A 22,267-nucleotide genomic window follows, 5' to 3' on the forward strand; every position below is an offset into this window, starting at 1 on the left:
CTGTATTTTCTGGTTAAGAATTCATCTCCTAGTTATAACTGTGAAAAGCACTGGTGGTACCACTATTGTCCATTGAATTTTTATCTGAGTTCTATTGTCATTTAAAGTTGTTTTCATTTATATTGTTTTGTTATTGTTTTGTTCTCTCCACTTTATTATTTTGTACAAATCTTCCCATATTTCTTGAAATTCTCCATATCTTTTGTCATTTATGGTGCATTATGGTCTATTATATTCATGTGTTACAATTTGTTCAGCCATCCTCCAATTGCAGGGCCTACAGTTTGTCTTTAGTTGATATTGCAAACAGCACTGTTATGAACATTCTTGCACAGATAAGTCTTTTCTTGCAGTCAATTAGCTACTTGGGGGGTGTAAACATAATAGTAGAATCTCTAAGACAAAGGATATGAGGATTTTTGAAACTTTCCAAAGAAAAATTTAAAAAATTTATTAACTACCTTAACAATCCAAGAGTTTAAGCAAATTTGGCAACTTCTAGTGTCCTAAGAAATATTATAGGATAGCCTGTGGAAATGTTTGGAGTATACACAGAGTTGTCTTTCAAATCAGCCTTCACTGTCTCAAAGTATATAATCAGTTGCCAAGTGTCACTGATTCTATTGCCAAGCATCTCATATTCATCTCCTTTTGTTCAAGCATTTAGCCACCATTCTATCTCCCTCTCACCTACTCCCATTTGCTCTATTGGAATAGTCTTCTAATAGGTTTTCCTTTATATTCATACTTTAATCCATCCTCCCCACAGTTGCCAAATTGCTTATTCCTAAAACATGAATTAACCATGTCACTACCATGTTTAAGAAACTTCTGGGGCTTCCTTTTGTCTCTGGGATAAAATGTAAACTATATTTAGAATTGAAAGTCCTTTAACATCTGGTTCCAATTAATTTTTCAAGACTGATTTCATATATTCCTCTATATATATATATATATACCACATACTGCTCCCTATACATGTTTTTCCACATCCATGAAGTCATACAGGCTGTCTCTTGTTCACCCCACTCCCAACCTTCTATGCCTGGGATATTTATCCTCTTCACCTTTACCTTTTAGGAACCTTCATTCCCTTTAAGATTCAGCTCAAGTCACTATTTATGTAAGACACTCATTTTTTAGTGTCTCTCTTCCCTAAAAAATACTATGTATGTATTTTGTATTTATTTACTTATGAATATTTTGTTTCTCTCACACAGAATGTAGGCTCCTTGAGGGCAAGAACTATTTGCTTCCTACTTCCCCAGTGCTTACACAATGCTAGGTATATACATAGAATATGTTTAATAAATAGTTATTTTCATTTATTTCTTAAAATTTTCAAAGAATTTATTCCCAGGTGTCTCAATCCTTCCTTCACCTCCCCACACCCAGAAGGAATCACCAGACAGAAAGATATGCATATATAGATTATGTTTTTCATATTTCTATATATAATTTCTTTCTCTGGAGGTGGACATTCACATGTCATTCTTCAAATATTAATTCTGTAGCCATACATAATGTTCTCTTGTTTCTGCTCATTTCACTTTGTTATTTTGTGTAGATCTTTCTAAGTTTAAAAAATTAACCTGCTTATCATTTCTCATGGTACAGCAGTATTCGATTTCAATCACATATCACAATTTGTTCAACCATTCTCCAATTAATAGACATCTGCTCAATTTCCAGTTCTTTGCCACCTTAGAATATTTTGGAACATATAGATTCTTTTCCCTTTCCCCTCATTTTCTTGGGAATACCCAGATTCTTATAAAACTGGGTCTAAGAGTAAATGTAGTTTTATAAGAATCTGGGTATAACTCCAAATTGCCCTCTAAAACAGTTGGGTCATTTCACAGTTCCACCAACAGTGTATTAGTGTCGCCATTTTTCCACATCCCCTCCAATATTTGTTATTTTGCCTCTTTACCATTTTAGTCAATCTGACAATAATTACTTGTTGTGTTGAATTAGTTACTTTCAATGTTAAATTAAATTATTTCCCAACAGTAGAAACTAAAGAACTTATTAGAAATCTGGGATGAAAAGGACCGAAGACAATCCCAATTGAATAATCAGTTTATTCATTCAGCTTCCTCATTTTACCCAAGGGGAAACTAAAATTGGCCCTGATGAGAACATATAGTTATATGAAGGCTTTCAGTTAGTGATAATCAATCAGCAACCATTTATTAGTGTTCTAGGCACGGGAGATTTAAAGGCATAAAAAAGAAATCTTTGTTCTTAAGAAGTTTATAATCTAAAGTGGGGAGACAAATTCACATATATACAGAGAATATGTGGAGGGTGTACCAGAATTGTTAGTGTACTTTTAATTTATTAGAATTTAAACTTCGGAGACACCCTACATATACAGAAAAAAGACATCAATGTAGTTAGGAAGGATGTGCATTAGCAATTGTTGAGATCAAGAAAAGCCTTGTATAACTTTTTTAAAATAATGCTTGGGCAAATAAAAGGCTAGTTTCTTTGTATTTACCCTAAGTAAGCCAAACGACAGTGAAAGATGGGATCAAAGTTTATGTCAATAGTGCAACACCAGGATACTCTGGGAAAAGCTCACCTACGTGCTTATAGTGACCTGCCTCTGGAAGACAATCCAGGGAAGTTCTCTCAATTTGATTGCAAGTCACCCAAGATCATGGTCAAAAGTCAGTCTGGGTATATCCACTTAGCCAACAAATGAAATGAAAACACTGAGCACACATGTTGAGCCAAACAACTTAATGAAAGCCAATCAGGCCCCAAGCTGATCAGTGATCAATTGGTGCCTGTAGGTTAGGGCTCAGCTAATTCAGACATGACAGAGATCGAACACCTTGGAAAACAGTTATCCTAGAGAATCTGGTTTTACCTTCTAGAGGCATTCTCTTACCTCCCTTCATTAGTGAGAGATATAGAAGCTGTCAATAAAAGCACATATCTGATTTCCTCTCTGCCAGGGTTGATGGGTGAATTTCCAGCCAATCTAATTTCTCAGCTACTTACCCTCACCCTCCTCCTTTATCTTATGGCTTTTCAACTCCAGTGTTTGCCTGAGGCAATCATTTGGGTACTTAAGTGGGATTTTATATTTCAGTTCAGACCAAATGAAGGATTATTTCTTCTGTCTTCCAAATCCAACAAATGAGTGAACCGGCTCATTGCTGCATCTTTTGCAACTCTCAATCAGTCAATGAACATATACTTACTCTGTGCCCACCACTGTGTTAGGAGCTATGGATAATATAAATGTATCAGACACAATTCCTGGCCACAAGAAGGGCACCTTCTAGTTAGGGAGTCAACACACACACACACACACACACACACACACACACACACACACACACACACACACACGAAATACTTAGAGAAAACTTCATGGTAGAATATATACAACAACACATTCCTTTGCTCATTAGACATAACTCACCCCACCCTCTTTTTCCATCAATGGACATTGTTTCTCTACCTAAAGAATATAAGTTCTTTGAGAGTAGAGACAGTTGCATTTTTGTCTTTTTAACTGTAGCACAAAGCACAGTGCCTGCCACATGGGACATACTAAATAAATTCTTGTCATGTCACAATAAATCATCTTTTGTATCATTATTTGGGATTGTTTATGTAGATCCATCCTTTGGCTGGTGGAAATTACAATTTACTTACTGTATCTTGTTAGGTAAACTGGCATAGAGACCTGATTTATAAAGGAATATCTGAGTTCAGGCTCTGCCTCCGACACTCTACCTGGGAGATCTTCAACAAGTCACTTAACCTTTCAGTGCCCCAGAGGTGTATAATTAGAATTCTCTCCCCAGAGACTCTCTTTTCTAGCATCCCACTTATGTATCCACGTTTAGTGCTAATGTAGGGAAGATATAAGTTTTGTGTAGCTCTGCGCTCTCTCTCTCTCTCTCTCTCTCTCTCTCTCTCTCTCTCTCTCTCTCTTCCCCCCATCACAGCTGCTTTGTGACAGGCAGGAGAATCTACACACCTAGGTTTACTTTTTATTAGATAATTAGGCTTTAACTTCTATTTCTTTTAGTTTATTTTCTTTCTACTTCAAGTGATTACTAATAAACCTTATAAAATATAATACTTCAAATTATTGGATATTAATTTAAATTTAACAGAGGATTCCCTAAGGCTTTAAGTTATAGAAAAGTGGCCTTCCCTCTAGGAACCAGGAGTTCCCCATGCTGATGTCATCATAGGTTTGGAACCTCATACTCCCTTTCTTAATCCCTCCCCCAACCAAATACTGAAGAGAGGCTGAGATAACCATGGATCTAAGAAGTACCTTCTGTAGCTGAGGACCAAAGTCTGCTGGGCATGCATCTGAAATGCATTTGAGAGGGGGACCTCTTTCAGTTCTGTTCTTTATCATGCACTGACATCTGGAAAAATAAAAATACACACATATACAAATGTACAAGAAAATTCACTCTAGAAAGTTGACTTGAGATTTTTAAGGTTTGCCATCTCTTTTGTCAAACCAAATCAGATCAAGTCAACTAGGATTTATTGAATAGGATTTATTAAGATCTCTAATATGTGACAGGTACTATAGTAAGGGTCGAGGATATAAAGACAATAAAAAAATAAAGAAACTGTTCTGAAGGAGCTTACAGTCTAATAGGGGATATAATATGCAAACGATAGAGATATGAACAAAAATGTATTCATATGTATATATAAAACAAATTAGAAATTATTTCAGAGGGAAATAATTAATATTAGGATTTAGGAAAGGCTTCTCATGAAAAGTGTGATTTGGGTTGAGACTTGAAGGAAACCAGGAAAGATAAAAGGTAGAAATGAGGAAGCAGAAGAACTTTCAGACATGGGAAATAGCCAGTGAAAAATTTCTGGAGCTGGGACATGGAGTGCCATTTGCAAGAAACAACAAGGAGGCCAGTTCCATTAAATTAAAATTAATATGGCGGGGACTAAGATAACTGGAAAGGTAGGAAGGGCCAGGCTATGAAAGACTTTGAATGCCAAATGGAGAGTTTTATATTTGATCTTGGATGTGATAGTAGCTAATACAGATTTTTTTAATAGAGAGATATCATCAGATTTGCACTTTAGGAAAATCAGTTCAGCAGTTGAGTGGAAGATGGACTGGACTGGGAGATATTTGAAGCAAGCAGACCAACCAGTGGGTTACTGCAAAAGTCTAGTAGTGGGGTGATAATGACCTGCACTGGGGTAGTACAGAGCAGGGTAGCACCAAAAAAGAGAAGGGGGCTTGTAAAAGAGATTCTGCAAAGGTAGGATTGATATGGTTTTGAAACATATTGGATATAGAGGGTGGAAGAGATTGATGGCTCAAGCATAATGCCTGAAGTTGTGAGCCCTAGTAACTAGTAAGATGCTGGTACCTCTTACAGTAATAATAGATAAGAAGAGGGGATGATATGAGAAGAAAGCTATTGTTTTGGACATGTTGATTTTAATGTCTATGGAATGTCTTAGAATAAAACTCCAAAGTAATTCATAGTTCCTTCCTCCTCACACACATAGTTTTTTGATACTACTTGGAAGAATCCTAAGAATATCCCCATAATTCTCCAAGAATGAATTTTAGTTCCCTGTAAGGTAGAATTAAGTCAATAGTACATTGTGGGGGGGGGGGGGCGTAGGCTGTCATAAAATAAGTTTTAAAATCTAGTATCTTGGTTGGTTGCAATCTAGTACAATGAAAGGTGTGCTAAACTTGGGGAGTCACAAGTTTGGAGTTTAAATGCCTTCTTTGCTACTTACTGCCTGTATGTCACTGAACAAGCTAGTTAATCAACCTGGGCTGCAGTTTCTTAATTTATAAAATGAAGGGGTTGGACTTCAAAGCTTATAAGATTATCCATCTCTATAACTATGAGAGTATCACCTCTCCAAAGGGGAGGAATTTAAAAGCTTAGAACTTAGGAGTCTTTTAGGAGCCACTGAAAAAAAAATTTTTTTTGAGCATGGTCACAAGTATCAGCAGGGGGAGCTGTTTCCTTAGTAAAGCTTTATTAGAAGGCTCTATAACATAGAAATATTCAGAGCTACACTTACTATACCTTAACTGGAATCAAATAGATACACACCAATTGAGAAATGACCACAGGAAATACAGTAAATGAATTTACAGAAATAAATATGAAGAATTCAGAGTTGCCTGGGAAGACTTATATGAACTGATTCAGAGAGAAGTAAGGGCAACAGGAAAACAGTATAGATAATATACAAGAAAACAATACACATAATGACTGAGATGATATAAATACCGTTATATTAAAACTCTGAGTATTGTCAGTCTCACCTTGATTGACAAGGGAGATAGTTGGAGACATCGAAATGTTCCCGGATGCTGTGAGGACAGGAGCAAAGGCAGTTGGCCTGAGGATATAAATACCCCTAACAGTCATCTGGGAGGGGCCTTTGGTCTTGGGTCTTAGGTCTTGGAGCTTTGACCATTGATCTTGGATCTTGGATCTTGGAACAGTGACCTGTGAGTCTCTGACTGTGGGTCATTGATCCTCTCTGAATCTCCCTAGATCTTTAGGCATTTGTATGATCATTAGCTATTAGGTATCCGGGCCGGGGAGGTGAAGGGAGGAAGGGAGGTGATGAAGAAGAGGGAAGTGAAGAGTAAATATTTCTTGAAGGCTGTCAGGTTGACATATGACAAACTTATAATAAGGAAGCTGAGATAGATCACCAATATCTGTACCAATTGAGCAGATTGCTCTCTCTGGTTTGGCAGTGACCAATCTGAACCAGAGGTGGTGAAGAACAATAGCCCAGTTTACTGAAACAATAGCCTACAGTCCTGAGGGATTATTCATCATAGCTATTAGTGTGACAGGGTCTCCTATCCCCAATCAGTTCCTGATTATTCCTTTCCCTATTTAACAACAATAGATAAAGTTTCATTAAGTAAGTTCCTGAGTGGTCATTATATCACAACCCTTGGGGAGGGAGCAACACAGTCAGATGAACAACAAAGGCTAATAGAGCCCAATATTAATAATTAATCCAACCCCAGGTGGCACCTGAAAGGGTTACTCATCCACCAGGCCATGAGGGTCCTGCCTGGGCACTGTTAGTGAGAATAGGGAATTATGTCATCCAGCAAGGGTGACTGAGTGGGTGTTCTCAGTCACCAGCTACCTAGGGGAATACAAAGACACAGCTTCCCTAATCAATATCCCCTAGGAGCATAGTAGTAGCATCAAAAGAGTCCTATATTTTCATTTATAACAATACAAACCAACAACAACAATATCAAAGAGATTGAATACTGGTCAAGCTTGTACCCAAAAAGGAAAGAAAAAATGAACTTTTTTCCTTTGACAAAGGTAAGAGACTATGTGTTTGGAATGTTGTATATGCTGTGGAGAGTTGGTTAACAAATGTAAACCATTATCAGCAAAGCAAATTTCAAAGATAACAAGAAGAGACTCATGATGAAAAATGCTATCCACAGCTAAAAAAGGAACCCTAACACTCTAAGCCCTGTGCCACCTATCTGCCAAAGTGGGTAGTACACTGCAAAAGATGGTTGTTACTTGGAGTCAAGGGGTCTTGAACTGAAATATTGGCTTGCCTTTTACTACTTGTGCACTCCAGGGCAAGTCCCTTAACCTCTCTGGCCCATTGTTTCCTCATCTGTAAAATGATGGGATTGAACTAGATGAATTCTAAGGTCCTTCCTCATTCTAAGGTTATGATCCTCTGAGAGTCTATTCCCAGTAGCCTTTCAGCTCTTGACATGATGTAAGGTTAAGAGCAATTCATTCATTCTTGTACTTGAAAGAATCATAAGCTTCTCAGATTTAGCTTCAGAAAAAGCCTGAGAGCAGAAGATGCTATCTTTATTTTGAGAAAAACAATCCATCCCTGAGTTTTTCTATTACTGGAAAATTCCAGAACCTATTATTAAAGAGACAATTTGCAAATATTCAGAAAAGGAAATGCTAGGAAAAATTAGCATGACCTCATAAAGACATTAAAAAATTAATCTCATTTTCATTTTTTGACTGCATAACTAGACCTAAGGAATGCCATAGATTTAGTATAGTTAGGATGCAGCAAATAATTTGACAACCTTTTAAGTTATGTTTTTTTTTATTTGATGGAGCAATAAGGACTGGATAATAATAGAGTTCAATGGATTTGGAACTGGTTGAATAACCCTATCCAAGAACTACTAATGAATTTCAGTTTAGTTTAGTCAAATGGAAGTTTCCAGTGAAGTGGCCCAATTGACATGTCCTTATTATCAGTGCATCAGAGGAAAGAATCAATGGTATGCTTGTCATTTTTGAAAATGACATGGAACTTGAAAAAAAAACAACTCCTGCAAAGAAATATGGATCTAAATATATTTTGAAAAATTGAGAAAGGGGAACTAAAGTGGATAAGATAAAATTAAAGAGGAAAACTTTCTCCACTTGGGTTTCAAAAATCAAGTTCAGAAGTACAGAACAGAGGTACTATGGTTAGGCCACAATCTCTCTTTTTGTTGGAGGGAGAGAAAAAGGATGAGAAACTTAGAGTCTTAGTAGAACAAAAGTTTGGTATGAGAACAGAGTGGCATGGCAAGCAAAAGTGCCAGTTCTGTTTTTGGCTACATTTAGAGAAATATAGTATCAAGAACTACTGGAGTGATAGTTCTGCTGTTCTCTTCATTAGTCAGTCCATACCTGTTTAGTTTTGAGCATCAAATTTTAAGAAAGACAGACAAGTTGGATGACATCCCAAAGAAGGTGACTGGGATGATGAGAAGAATGAAGATGTAAACCAAAACCAACAACCATTCGTGTTAAGATGCATTGAAAGAACGAGGTATGCAGAATGTGTAGTCTGGAGAAAAAAACAATTGAGAGAGGACATGACAGTCATCTTTCCATATCTGATAGGATCTCTTGGGGGAAGAGATTAGATTTGTTTTGCTTGACTCCATAAGAAAAAGGAAAAAAGAAAGAGTAACAATAGATGGAAATTGTTGAATATAAGATTTAGGCTTGATGTCAAGGAAAATGTCCTAATAATCAGAGCTATAACAAAGTGGAATGACCTGTCTCTACAAGTAAGAGATTCCCTACAGGCATAGAGGTTAGATGCCTATTTGCTCAGAATGTTGTAGAATGGATTCTTGGCTAGGAATGAGCTGAACCAGAAGGGCACTAGACTCTTAAATACTGTGATTATGCAGACCAAACCCTTCATTTTATAGAGGAAGAACCAGAGGTCGAAAAATATTAAATGATTTGTCTAAGGCTGAGGAACTGACTTCTCCAGCTGTAAAAGAAGAAGACGGATGTCTTTCTATTGGGCATTAATAGTGTGTAAACAAATTAGCTCAAAGATATCAATGGGCTTTGGGTTCTTTAGAAGGAAGGTATAATGCTAAGTCAAGATATATGGCCAGTTCTGACATTTGTAAGGAATAACAGTGTGGTATGACAGAAAGAATATTAGGTTTAGAGAAAGAAGATCTGACTTTCAGCATCTGCTCTGTTACTTATTAACTTAGGTAAATCACTATTTCTACATTTTTTCTATACCTGTTTTCCCATTTATCTAAAATAGGAAAGATGATGAAGATGATAATTTCATTCTCATTTACCATTTGTCACAAGGTTCAAATGAGGTTTTATATGTGTAATACTTCAGACACGATAAAGTGCTTCATAACTGTCTAATCTGCATTGGGAGAAGGAATATTACATCACCATAATCTCTAAAAATATCCTCCTTTTCTCTCCAAACTAGAGAATCATCCCTTGCAACAAAGAATATCAAAAAGAAGATGAAAGAAGTAGTTCAGCAAAACTAACTGACCCATCAACAGAATCTGACAGCCCATGCAATATTCTACCCCTAGAGTTCCCCACCTCTGCCAAGAGAAGGAGGTGAGTGTTCTCATCTTCTTTTCAGGGAATAACTTGTAAATATTTTTTTCTATGTTCAGTTTCTCTCTCTTTTTTAATAGTTTCAATATAAGTTTTTGCATTCTTTGTGCTTTTTTTGAAGTATTTTGAAGTATTTCTACTTCACTTTGCATTAGTTTCTTTCCTTAAGCAGCTCTTGAGTTTTTCAGTTCTTTTCATTTCATTTCTTCATTTAATTGCTCATTTTCTTTTCATTTCTTTTAGTGTGCTGTATCATATTCATGAACCACAATTCTCCCCAACTGATGGACATCTGGTGCTGTACTGAAGATTTTGATGCAGATGAGATCTTTCTAACTTTTATTTTCTTAGGCTATATGCCTCTCAGTGAGGTTTCTTGGTAAAAAAAAAAATATATGGACAACATAGTCACTTTCTTAGAATAATTCAAAATTGTTTAATAAGATGTTTCTACAACTTGGTGGCTATACCAATAATGCTCTAGCATACCAGACTTTCTATGGCCCGTTCAAAATTCATCTTTTTATCATTTTGGGAAAAAACCTAAAATTGTTTTGTTTGACTTTCTCCCTTATTATTAATGTTGGAGCCACCTTCAATATAGTTGTTAGTAGTTCATAATTCTTTTGAGGATAATTCGTTTATATCCTTTCACTATTTTTACATAGGAGAATGTCTCTTAGCCTTGTATATTTGTGTTAGTTCCTTATATATTTAATTATTACTGATAACAATAATCATAGTTATTTTAATAAATATTAATAAAATACATTTATATTACTCAATACCAAATATTAATATGTATCTATTAATAATCAGTAATGCTTAATTAATAATAGACATAAAATTATAAGATTTATAATTTATTTGTGCATAATTTATAAGTAAAATAAAATTAGTATCTTAATTACTTTCAATTTTTATCAGACACCTAATGCAATTTTTTTCACTAATTGACAACCTTCCTTCTTAACCTAATTGCATTGAAAATGTTTAGAAATTCAAAAGTGCATAAAATATAGATATGGCATTGTATATCAACATATTTTATCTTTTAATATCATAAATATATACAATTTATTTTTCAAAGCTGAAATAAGTAAAAAGTTAAAGTTTGTGAAAAGACAATTAAAAACCAGCAGAGCACACACATAGACTAGAAATGTAGTTTTATTTTGTTTTTTAACCTTACCTCCTGTCTTAGAATCAATATGATGTATTGGTTACAAGGCAAATGACTGGTAAGAGCTAAGTAATAAGGGTTAAAGTGACTTGCCTACGGTCACACAGCTAGGAAGTGTCTGAGGCCGAATTTGAATCCAGGACCTCTCATCTCTAGGTCTGGCTTTCAATGCACTCAGTCACCTAGCTGCCCTTGAAATAGAGATATCTTAAAATTGACCTCTATAACCAAATACTTAACACAAATTTTACATTAGGTACTGTAAAATCCCATAAAAGAAAGAGAAAATAATTAGACTTTTTCTCTGGCACAAAGGGAGGGCCAAAAAAATTTATATGGATTTTTCAGGTCATAGGGGCATGGCACCCCTAACCTCTGTGACATGAAAGGGATGCTGTATTATCACCTCTGTTTTCCCTGTTTTATAAAGAGGAAACTGAGGCAGTGGCAGAAGGGAAAAATCAGATTTTCTGAATCTTGTACTATTAAATACCAAACTGCAGTCAGTAAAAGGAATTAAATGGATGTGAATAGAGAGACTAAATGTGAAAGTATTTTGAAAACTTAAAAGCATTCCATAGTTAGTAGAATTATTACAAGTATGGTTTTTTGTTATTGTTGCTAACATTTTTATCTTTTAAGATATGTGGACCATTTCTCATCTAGGAAATTTTCCATAAGCAAATGTGATTTTATTGTTTTACTGCAATTTCTGGGAGTAAAACATCTTTTCTTATAATAATAATGGGCATTTTTATAGTGCTTTAAGGCTTGGAAATGATTTACATATGTTATCTGATTTGACTCTCAAGTTATTTTACAGATAAGGAAACTAAAGCTCAGAGAGCTAATCCCCTAGCCCAGGGTCACACAGTCAGTAGGCATGGGAATTAAGATTTGAAACCAGGTCTTCTTTATCCATGTCCAGAGCTCTTTCCCCTTTACTTTATTGATATTCCTAAATTGTTTTTCAGTCATTCTTTCCTTTTTTTTTCCCCTCTGGACAAGGTAAACCACAAGGACCTTGCTTGCAGCTGGTTTAGGGATTTACAGGAGGCCATTTCAAATATTTGTCAAATTCTCCTTGATTTCTCCCCTACTGGGATTGCCTGTCACAAAGCCAGAACAAAAAAACTTTCTTCTTGTCTTTTTCTCTGGCGTTCTTTGAACACATTAGTTTGAAAATGACAGGCTGCCGCTCTATTGTTTTCTCAACTCTGAAGTGGGACACCATATAATCTTCTCTCTTGTGTGGCCTGATCTCTGAGACCTGTTTGACAAGGTCTGAACTTCTGCAAGTGCCTGTTAACACAGGCATATGGTGTATCTTCAGAACTGGGCTTTGATTACACAGACTGGGCTGCAGGCAATTTATCTGTGTTCTTCTGTAAAAATATGCCCCCAACAGAAATCACTTTCACACAAACTAGAAAACCAAGTAAGTATAAACTTATCTGACAGAAAATATGAGGCCTGGTTTGACAAAATACACCAGTCCTGGTTCTGCATTGCCAGACAGTCACTGAGGGACCTTAGAATATCTGAACAACACCTACCATTGATTTACTGAGAGTTGAAAATAAAGTGTCCTGTTTTGCCCTTAATAAGGGGGGAGAGAGAGAGAGAGAGAGAGAGAGAGAGAGAGAGAGAGAGAGAGAGAGAGAGAAAGAGAGAATATCTTATTTTATTCTTGGTTTTTCTTGATTGATAATACTAAATGGAAACTATAGAATTCAGTTCCACTCAAGATAAGTTTTTGCAGGAAATGCACATGCTGCTTAGTATTGGAAACTGGGCTGTATCTCCTAGATTCCAGACATTTGGATGAAAAGCAGAAACATCCATTTTTCAGCCAGGTGACAATTACCTGGGGATATGAAAATACATTATGATAGCCCAGAACTTTTACTTTTAATCTAGTTCTCTGATGTTGGGAAACCATAGCTTGCAATGGAGCAAATTTGCATTTAAAAAGCCCTGTACAGGGATCATAAGCTGTGTGTTAATTTAATGATGATTTCGTAATGTCCCCACAGCTGTTCACAAGCTGAGCATCACTGAAAAGGACTGAAGAAATTGGAAAGCCACCACCATAACTCAGCTGCCTTTTCTGTCCACCCCTGCCATCCCCTTCTAACATTAGCAAGTTTTTCCTAGAACTTCCATTCTGAGGACCCAGTCTACCCATCCTTCATCCTCCAAACTCCCCCATCATACCTCTCTGCAAGCACTTTATACCCATCATGCTTTGTATCCTGAGAGCTTAGCAGTGTCTGGTGCCTAATAATCACTTCATAAATGCTTGTTGATATTGATTATGATGATCGAAAAGACAATAAGGTCATCTTTAACAATCTCTTAAAGCATCTTCCTCAGGGAACAAAATGTGTATGAGTGTGTTAATCTGAAGACAAATCCTCAGAGAGAAGATTATGTTAGAAAATCCACCAGTCACTTCCAGGCCCAACGTTATATAAAACATCCTTTTATACAAAAATCCTTTGCCCCAACAATGTTTACTTGACCCAACAAAGATCTACCAGATTTCTGTTTTAACAGGATCAAAGAAAAGGGAAACAAAATCTATATGTAAAAAAATATTTATATCAGCTCTTCTTCTTGTGGTGAAGAATTGGAAATTGAGGGAATGTCTATCAATTGAGGAATGGCTAAACTAGTTGTGGTATATGATTGTGATTGTGTATGTATGTATATGATTGTGTATGTGATGTGTATATGATTTTGATAGAATACTATTATGCTATAAGAAATGACAGAGGGAGAGGTTTCAGAAAAACCTGGATAGACTCATGAACTGATACCAAGTAAAGTAAGCAGAAGAACATTATACACAGTAACAACAATAATGAAATGATGATTAACTATAAAAGACTAAGTCTGATCTGATCAACACAGTAATCCAAAATAATTCTAAAGGACATATGATGAAAAATGCTATCTACCTTCAGAGAGAGAGTTGATGATCTCAAAGTGCAGATCAAAGCATGTTTTTTTCACTTTATGTTTCCTGCTTTTTATTTTGTAACATGGCCAATATGGAAATATATTTGCATAACAACTTCACATGTATAATTGTTATCATCTTGCTTTCCTTCTCTTTGAGTGAGGGGAGGCACAAGAGGGAAGAAAAGAATTTAGAACTCAGAAAACTTTTTAAATGCTAAAGATAAATAAATAATTTAGAAATACTGAACAAAATAAATTTAAAATAAATTACAATATAAAAAAGAAAACCCACCATCAGAAAATTTTAATTTATATTTATATTATGAATGCTAATCATTTGCTGAGAGGTAATGTGGCATCATGAATAATAAACCAGTTTTAGTGTCAACCTGAATTCAAGTCCTGCCTCTCCACATATTGGCTATGTGGGCCTATTCAAGTAACAATGTCTTAGTTCCCCAGGAAAATCTCTAAGATTATAAATTGCAGAGGACATGCCAGCCTACATTGTTAGAGGGAGTTTCTTCTCTGATAATTCCCAATACCAATGAAATCACAGGTCCAATGCAAAAAACCTACCCCACAACATCAGTTTCTTCAAATTAAAGCCTCCTGGGGCAGCTAGGTGATACAATTGATAAAGTGCCAGTCCTGGAGTCAGGAAATTCTGCTTTAATTCAAATTCAACATCAGATATGTACGAGCTATGTGATCCTGGGCAAATTACTTAACCCTGCTTCCCTCAGTTTCTTCATCTGTAAAATGAACTGGAGAAGGAAATGGCAATTCACTCCACTAACTTTTCTAAGAAAACTTTAGGGCAGTGATGGGCAAACTACAGCCTGTGGGCCAGATGTGGCCCCCTGAAATGTTCTATCCAGCTGTGTGACATTATTCCTAATCTGATGAATACAATGAGTAGGATATGATACAATGAAACTTGGAAAGAGTTGCCTTAGAAACAGACTGACGAGTATTTCCTTTCCTTTGGCCCCCTCTTTAAAATGTTTGCCCATCACTTCCTTAGGGCCATGAAGAGTCAAACATGACCAAAACGACAGACTGTGAGTTGTCTGAGGTTCAGGGGATCATAGATCTAGAGCTGGATGGGATCTTAGAAGCTATTTAGTCTAAAACCCTCATTTTACAGATGAGAAAACTGAAGCCCATAGTAGTGAATGAAGTCAATTCTCCAAAGTCACATAGATAGAACAAAGGTAGAGTGTGTCAGCAGCAAGATTGGAATTCCGCTAGACCTATTGCTCTTTCCAATGTACTTTCTTAGAACACTTCCTTATTTCCTCATGTAGAAATCTTAAAAGAAGATTGAAGTCTTGGCGTCCTTGAGATCCTTACCCTGCAGGTTTCATAGAGTTGGGTGCAGAGAGCCAAAGCCTTTCTTAGTACTGGATAGCCACTGATGTTTCCTCCAGCTCTAAATCAAGGCAGCCAGGAGGCTATTTTAGTGCATAGAGTATTCTACCTGGAATCAACAAGACAAATTCAAATAGTTCTTCAGATGCTTACTAGATATGTAATTGTAGGCAAATCATGATTTCCTTCTCTGTAAAATGGGCATAACAGAGTTGTTCACAGAGTTGTTGCAAAGATCAAATGAGACAGCATATGTGAAATGCTCTGTAAACATTAAAGTGCCATATAAATGCCCATTTATTATTTATTTTAATTTATTAATTTACTATTACCATTTATTATTTGTGATGTTTTGATCTGTATGGGTATTATCAAATGCATTTCAAGATTTGAAAATTGGCTGCAAAAGCAATGTATACATATTATCTCCTGAAAATAAACCCTGAAAACCATTCTCTCGCCATTCAATGGCATTTAATGAGGTCATATTTTGGAGTACTCTTTACCTCTGTTTGTCAAACAGGTCAGGTTGTCTATTCACTTAGCCATTCTGGGTGGGTGAGTGACTGGGTTGGAGAAGGGTCAGTAGGTGAGAATGGCTATTAGGATTCAACTTTAGGGTCTTCGTTTACCCGAACTCTTGCCTGTTCTTAGTTTTCTTCAGGGAGCTGGGAAATCTAATGAGGTTAAACATGCTGTTTGATCTTGCAATGGCTGGGAAAGTACTTTACATCTGGCCCTTCAATATGTTTTTCTGTCAATAGCTCACCATAACAGGGCAAACTGCCACCGATTAACCTTGATTGTTCCTGATTCTGGTGTCTGGAGCATATCAGTGTTTGTTGCCTGGGATCAAGTTTGTTGTTGTTCAGTCATTCAGTTCTGCCAGACTCTTTATAACCTCATGGACCATAGCATGCCAGGTCCTTCTGTCCTCCACTATTTCTGGAAGGCTGTCCAAGTTCATGTTTGTTGTTTCCATGATGCTATCTATCCATCTCATCATCCTCTGCTGCCTCCTCTTCCTCTTGCCTTCAGGCTTTACTAACATCAGTCTTTTCCAAGAAGTCCTATCTTCTCATTATGTGGATAAAGTATTTAATCTTCAGTTTCAGTATTTGACCTTCCAGTGAATAGTTAAGGATAGCTATTATTTATTTTATTTTAAAAATACTTACTTTTCATTCTGGAATTCATTTTGGATATTAGTTCCAAAGCAAAAGTGGTAAGGGCTAGGCAATGGAGGTTAAGTGACTTGCCTAGGTTCAAAATAGGAAGTATCAGAGGTGAAATTTGAACCCAAGACCTCTCATCTCTAGGCCTGAATCTCAATCTAATGAGCCACCTAGCTGTCTCCAATATCTGCTCTTTATAAAAAGACAGATGGAATCCTTCTTAACATGGAATCAAATGAGGTGATTTTTAAAAAACATTTTAGCACAGTACCTAAAGAGTGCTTTATAAATACTTCTTTTCTTTCTTCTTCCCTTTCCATTCCCTTTGGGATTTTCAGGAAAAAAAAAGGTAAAGTGAACAATCCTATCAGAGAGATCAATATCATGATATTGTATCTATTATAAATCCTGAACCAATCTATTACAAGCCACTGCAACTCCTTTTCAGAAACTCTACCTCCCTTTAAAGCCCAGTTCAAGTAACATCTCCTACAAGGGTCCTTTCTCAGTCTATCCTACCTCAACCAAATTGTTAATTCTCTCTCCATCTCTCTTAATTAAAGGATTATAGAGCTGGAGATGAAAGAAACCTCCGGGGCCATCTAGTTTAACTCTTCAGGATACATCGAGTACAATATCTTATGATAGGAAAATTGAAGCCCAAGGAATTTTATTGATGTTCCTGAAGTCTCCTAGTTAGTAACCATCAAAGGTTGGATTTGGATGCAAGTCCCCTGACATCAGAACCAATAATCTCTCCACTATATCACTGTAGATACTTTGAATTTTCAGGTACTTCTTAATGGAAGATTAAGTTCCTGAAGGACTGTATTTGAGTCCTTCCTTCCACAATAAGGAAGGAAGAAGTTCCTCAGGGTAGTGGTTATTTAATTTTTGTCCTTTTGGCTACAGTGCCTTGAAGCATGCATTTAATAAATATATTTTGAATTGAATTGAATTACATAAGGACCATTTCTGAACCACTTTCAAAAGTAGGTCAGAAATTTCTGAATGAATTTCAGAGAACTACGGAAAAATTTTTTGTTATGGTATGAATTGCTCCTTCAAGAGTTGCCGTTAATTTCCAAATTGCCTTGTTTATAATGAATAGATACCCTAAAAACTATACCAAAGGAATAATATATGTATTATTAATTAGAGTTAGTCATGGCCTCATTTTCAAATTGATACGGTCAATTGGTTCTCGATTACCTGCTGCAAAAATAAGTTTTCTCTCAAACTGATCTCTCAAGGATTTCAGCAGGTAAAATTTAGGCTATTTCTGCATAATTCCCAAACAACTGTTTGATTTAATCAAATCATTAAAACATATACACAATGTTATTCTGGTGTGTTGTATACTGATGGAAACAACTGATGGTGTCACGGCAACTAACCTCTTTGATAGCATCACCTATTCTTTTTTCACTGAAGTCCACAGTGCAGCAAACACAAACTATGCCCTTATAAAAGACCAAACACTCAGTGTATCCTAATGTTATTAGATTTCATGGACTCAACTATTAATTTATTTACTTGATTATGTTGATCCTGGGTGGATTCAGTCTCAAACTCTGTCATCCAGTGAAATTATGCAACTTGTATTTCATACAATGGACATTAAAGTGTCTGTAAAATGGATATATTTTCCATAAATAAATCATACTTTTCTGCCCTTGGCCGTGCTGGCTTTCCTACCTCCTTGCTACCCATCACTCTCTCCCAAGGACTGTGAATATAAACCTTTATATCAATTATCTATAACCCTCCCCCCACCTCTTCCTCTTTTATTCTCTGCCTTTTTACAGCAAACAAATTTAGCCATCATTCAGACACTTTGTCTCCCAGCATTCAAATAAATCAGTGATAATTGGTTTCTCTTTCCTTTCATTTGGAATTGTGATAGTTTGTTTGGTTTGTTTAGAGACAAATAGAGGTGGCCCCCATCAAGTGACAGAAAAAAAGCAGGCCATCACTGACCTTTCCTACCACTGCCCAGGTTTGTTTGCAAGGACACAGACATACAAGTGGGCACATATAATATGAGTTCCGACATCATATAAAGGAATATTTAGCCAAGAAACACGGCATGTTAGTTGTTGAAACCTTCTTTGCATTCCCTGAAACAAATGACATTATTGCAAGTATTTTCCTTCCTAAGCAGTAAATAAAAAGTCTTTTATGTTGACAATGATAATATTATATTTTTAAATCTATTTGCATTTTGGTATTCTGTGGATTTTAATGCTTCCTATAAATCTCATGGTTGAGACATATTAAGCTTCACTCAGTGAGAAACAGCCTATTTTATCACAGGCTTGGACAGCTACTGCAATCTTGTGCTACATTTTACCTGTGGGATTTTTAACCAGCCATCAGTGATAAACAAATTCTCCAAGAGAAATGACTTCTTTCTCTGCTTTTGTATGTGTGCATTCTGGCATGTGGATAGGAAAGAACCCAAGAAGATGTTCACTTTGCTGCATGATCAGAATGGATTTCCAGGAAGGTCACTGTTCCTGCACAAGTCCTTCAGATGTGTTTGACATGTCTCCATTGTCAGCAAGTAAGCCTTTGGGTACTTTATCCACTCCTGGATTCCTGCTCTGGGAACACTGGTTAGGGCCCATGTCATTATCACAAAACTGGAAGGAGAACAGAAAAGTCTTTTGAAGTCAGATGGATAAGCCATGCTGATGGCTGTCTTCTTCTGGCTCTCTCAGGTGTTATCCAGGTCCCTAGTGACTGCTTTCTGGCAGCCAGGTTAGGGAGGGTCTGTAAGGAAATATTTCTCACCAGGGGCTCTTGGCATGGATGATAGGAGCATAGGTTTAGAGCTGTAAGGGGAATTAAAGGTTCTCTAGTCCACCCCCTTCCTCCTACAAATAAGGAAACTGAGGCCACAAAGAGTCTCCTAAAATGTCTCAACGCACACAAATAGTATGGGAGGCGATGTTGGATCCCAGGTCCTCGACTGCTTGATTCAGTGATCTTTCCCTGGTACCACATTGCCTCAAATGAGTTTGCTCTTCCTTTCAGAAGACTGGATTATTAGATCATAGATTTATCACTAGCAGGGGCATCAGAGACCACGTGGCCCACCCTTGAGGGAATTGAGACTGTTTTTCTATTGTTCAGTCGTTTCACTCATGTCTGACCCTTCATGCCTTCACTTGGGGTTTTCTTGGCAGAGATACTGGGTGATTTGCCATTTTCTTGTCTAGCTCATTTTATAGATGATGAAAAAGAGACAACAGAGTTCAGTGACTTGGCCAAGGTCATACAGCTAGTGTCTGAGACAAAATTAGAACTCAGGTCTTCCTGACTTCAGTCTATCTCAGAGTGGTCGAATAATTTGCCCAAAGGCATATTGGTTTTCCAGATATGGTCAGAAGTAATCAATGATGGTCTGAAAGGGCCTTCTAAATGGCTATTGTAGTACTAGTATTTCTTTTCTTTTCTTTTTTTTAAACATTACTTTCTGTCTTAGAATCAATACTAAGTATCAGTTCCAAGACAAAAGAGAGATAAGGATTAGGCAGTTGATGTTAACTCAACTTGCCAGGGTCACAAAATTAGGAAGTGTCTAAGACCAAATTTGAACTCAGGTCCACCTGACTCCAGGCCAGGTGCTCTATCCACTGTGCAACCTAGCTGCCCTTAGGAATAGTGCTTCTAACAGGATGAGTCTGATACTCTTGTTGTATGACACAAATTACTTCTTTCTACTCTCATTATGTTGTTTTACTATATAAAGCAGCACTGCCCCTTACCTAGTCAGCCTGTTTGTTAAATCAGAAAGGTGGGTGCTCTGCAGCACCTTGAGGATCTCCTTGTTAGCGATCTATACAGGAGGACCCAGACTCCTGTGCAGCCTGCATTAGGTAATGATGTCTCTCTCTTCCATCTCAAACTTTTAATGGAAAAGTTCTACTTCATAGACAGAATCTGGAAAATGCTTATTTAATTTTGTTTCAAGCAATTTATCTTTGTCCTGCTCTAAGGAAATTTCACTCAAGCTGGAGTGGTAGATAGGAGAAGGCTAATAAATGCTTTCACATTTTTATTGGACTTGTGACTTATTTGAATACTGGTTTTTCAAACTGAGCTTTTGAGTATAACATTTGCGAATGAAATTGTCCCTTTTATTTTCAAGATAATTGAATCCCACTTTTCACTTTCCATTTTCCTCTATAAAAATCAAAATATTGTTTAGATCTTCTCAGTGGGTGGTTTAACAAAGTAGAAACTTTGGTCCCATAAAATATAGCCTGCATAATATTGTAGAAAGAACACTAGATTTGAAGGCAAAATACTTGGGTTCAAATCCCAGATCTATTAGTTATTATGAATGAGACCCTTGGCAAATACCTTCCTTTCTTTGGCTCCATTTTCCTCTTCCAAAAGATAAATTGATCGAACTACATAATAAGGATAGGTGAAATGGTACAGTGGATAGATACAGGATTCATGATGTCCTGGGTTCTATTCCTACCTCAGATATTAGCAGTGTGATTTCTGGCCTAAGTTTCCTCATCTATAAAATAAGAGGGTAGAGCTAAATGCCCTCTCATGGTTCTTCTAGCTCTAAATTTACAATCCAAAAGGAACCTTTTAGGCTTATACCCAGTATGACATTAGCATTGCTGTGACTCAGCATTATAGCTCTGGTGTACTAGAGCCGATTGTTAAATTTTCTCTGTGAGCCCCTCAGAAATCAGAAAACTACAAATCAGAGCTTGATTTTTTTGTATTTTTGATTATCTAGACTTAAAAAAAAAAGAGGTGAAGAAAATGTTGATAATGCAGATTAAATACAAAAGCATGGCCTGTGTTTTCAGAAAGTCAGTCGCTAACATTTACCAGTTTCCCATCATTATAGCTATCAATGACATGACACAGTGTGAACCCACTCCCCTCATCCCATCATCTATGTAATCAGAGTATGAAAGCAGTTTTACATTCCAGTTGGCTTCAATGTTTTATAATATCCAAGAAATGACTACAAATTACCCTGGGGTCATGGAGAGACAGGACAAGGACAAATCAGAGGAATTTTCCATTTGCCCAGTTGCACAGCTACTCTTTGCCCTCCCTTGCAGCTGCTATCTTGGTTTGTTGTGTTCCAGGTCATAACAAAGAAAGCTGACTTCAATGCTTGACTCACAAGATAATGCTGATTTCTCAAAAAGCAATAATGTCACCATCTGAACAAACCTATTAAATCAAAAGGGTGGCTTGGGGTTGTACATAGTAAGATGAGTACAAATAGACTTTTAGAAGTTGGGAATCCATTCTTTAGATACTCTAAGCCCCAGTCCTATTTTGATATTGAATCCAATGAATATTGGCCATAGGAAACTTAGTTGTTATGGTCACTGACTGCTCAACCACAATGATTACTCTTTTTTGCATTGTAGAGCTAATAGGGCCAAGTTCATTTGTGTTGAATCCCTGGAAGGACCAGTTAGCTTTAAACAAAAGAAAAAGAAATATTATAGGATTATTGATTTAGAACTGGTAAGCATTTCAGCCAGGGGTCATTCAGTCCAACCTCCTGATTTTCAAATGAGGCAAATGAGGAGCAAAGACTTCCTTCCTTCCTTCCTTCCTTCCTTCCTTCCTTCCTTCCTTCCTTCCTTCTTCCTTCCTTC

The sequence above is a fragment of the Gracilinanus agilis genome, chromosome 2 (assembly GCF_016433145.1).
Source record: "Gracilinanus agilis isolate LMUSP501 chromosome 2, AgileGrace, whole genome shotgun sequence".
NCBI classification, from domain to species: domain Eukaryota; kingdom Metazoa; phylum Chordata; class Mammalia; order Didelphimorphia; family Didelphidae; genus Gracilinanus; species Gracilinanus agilis.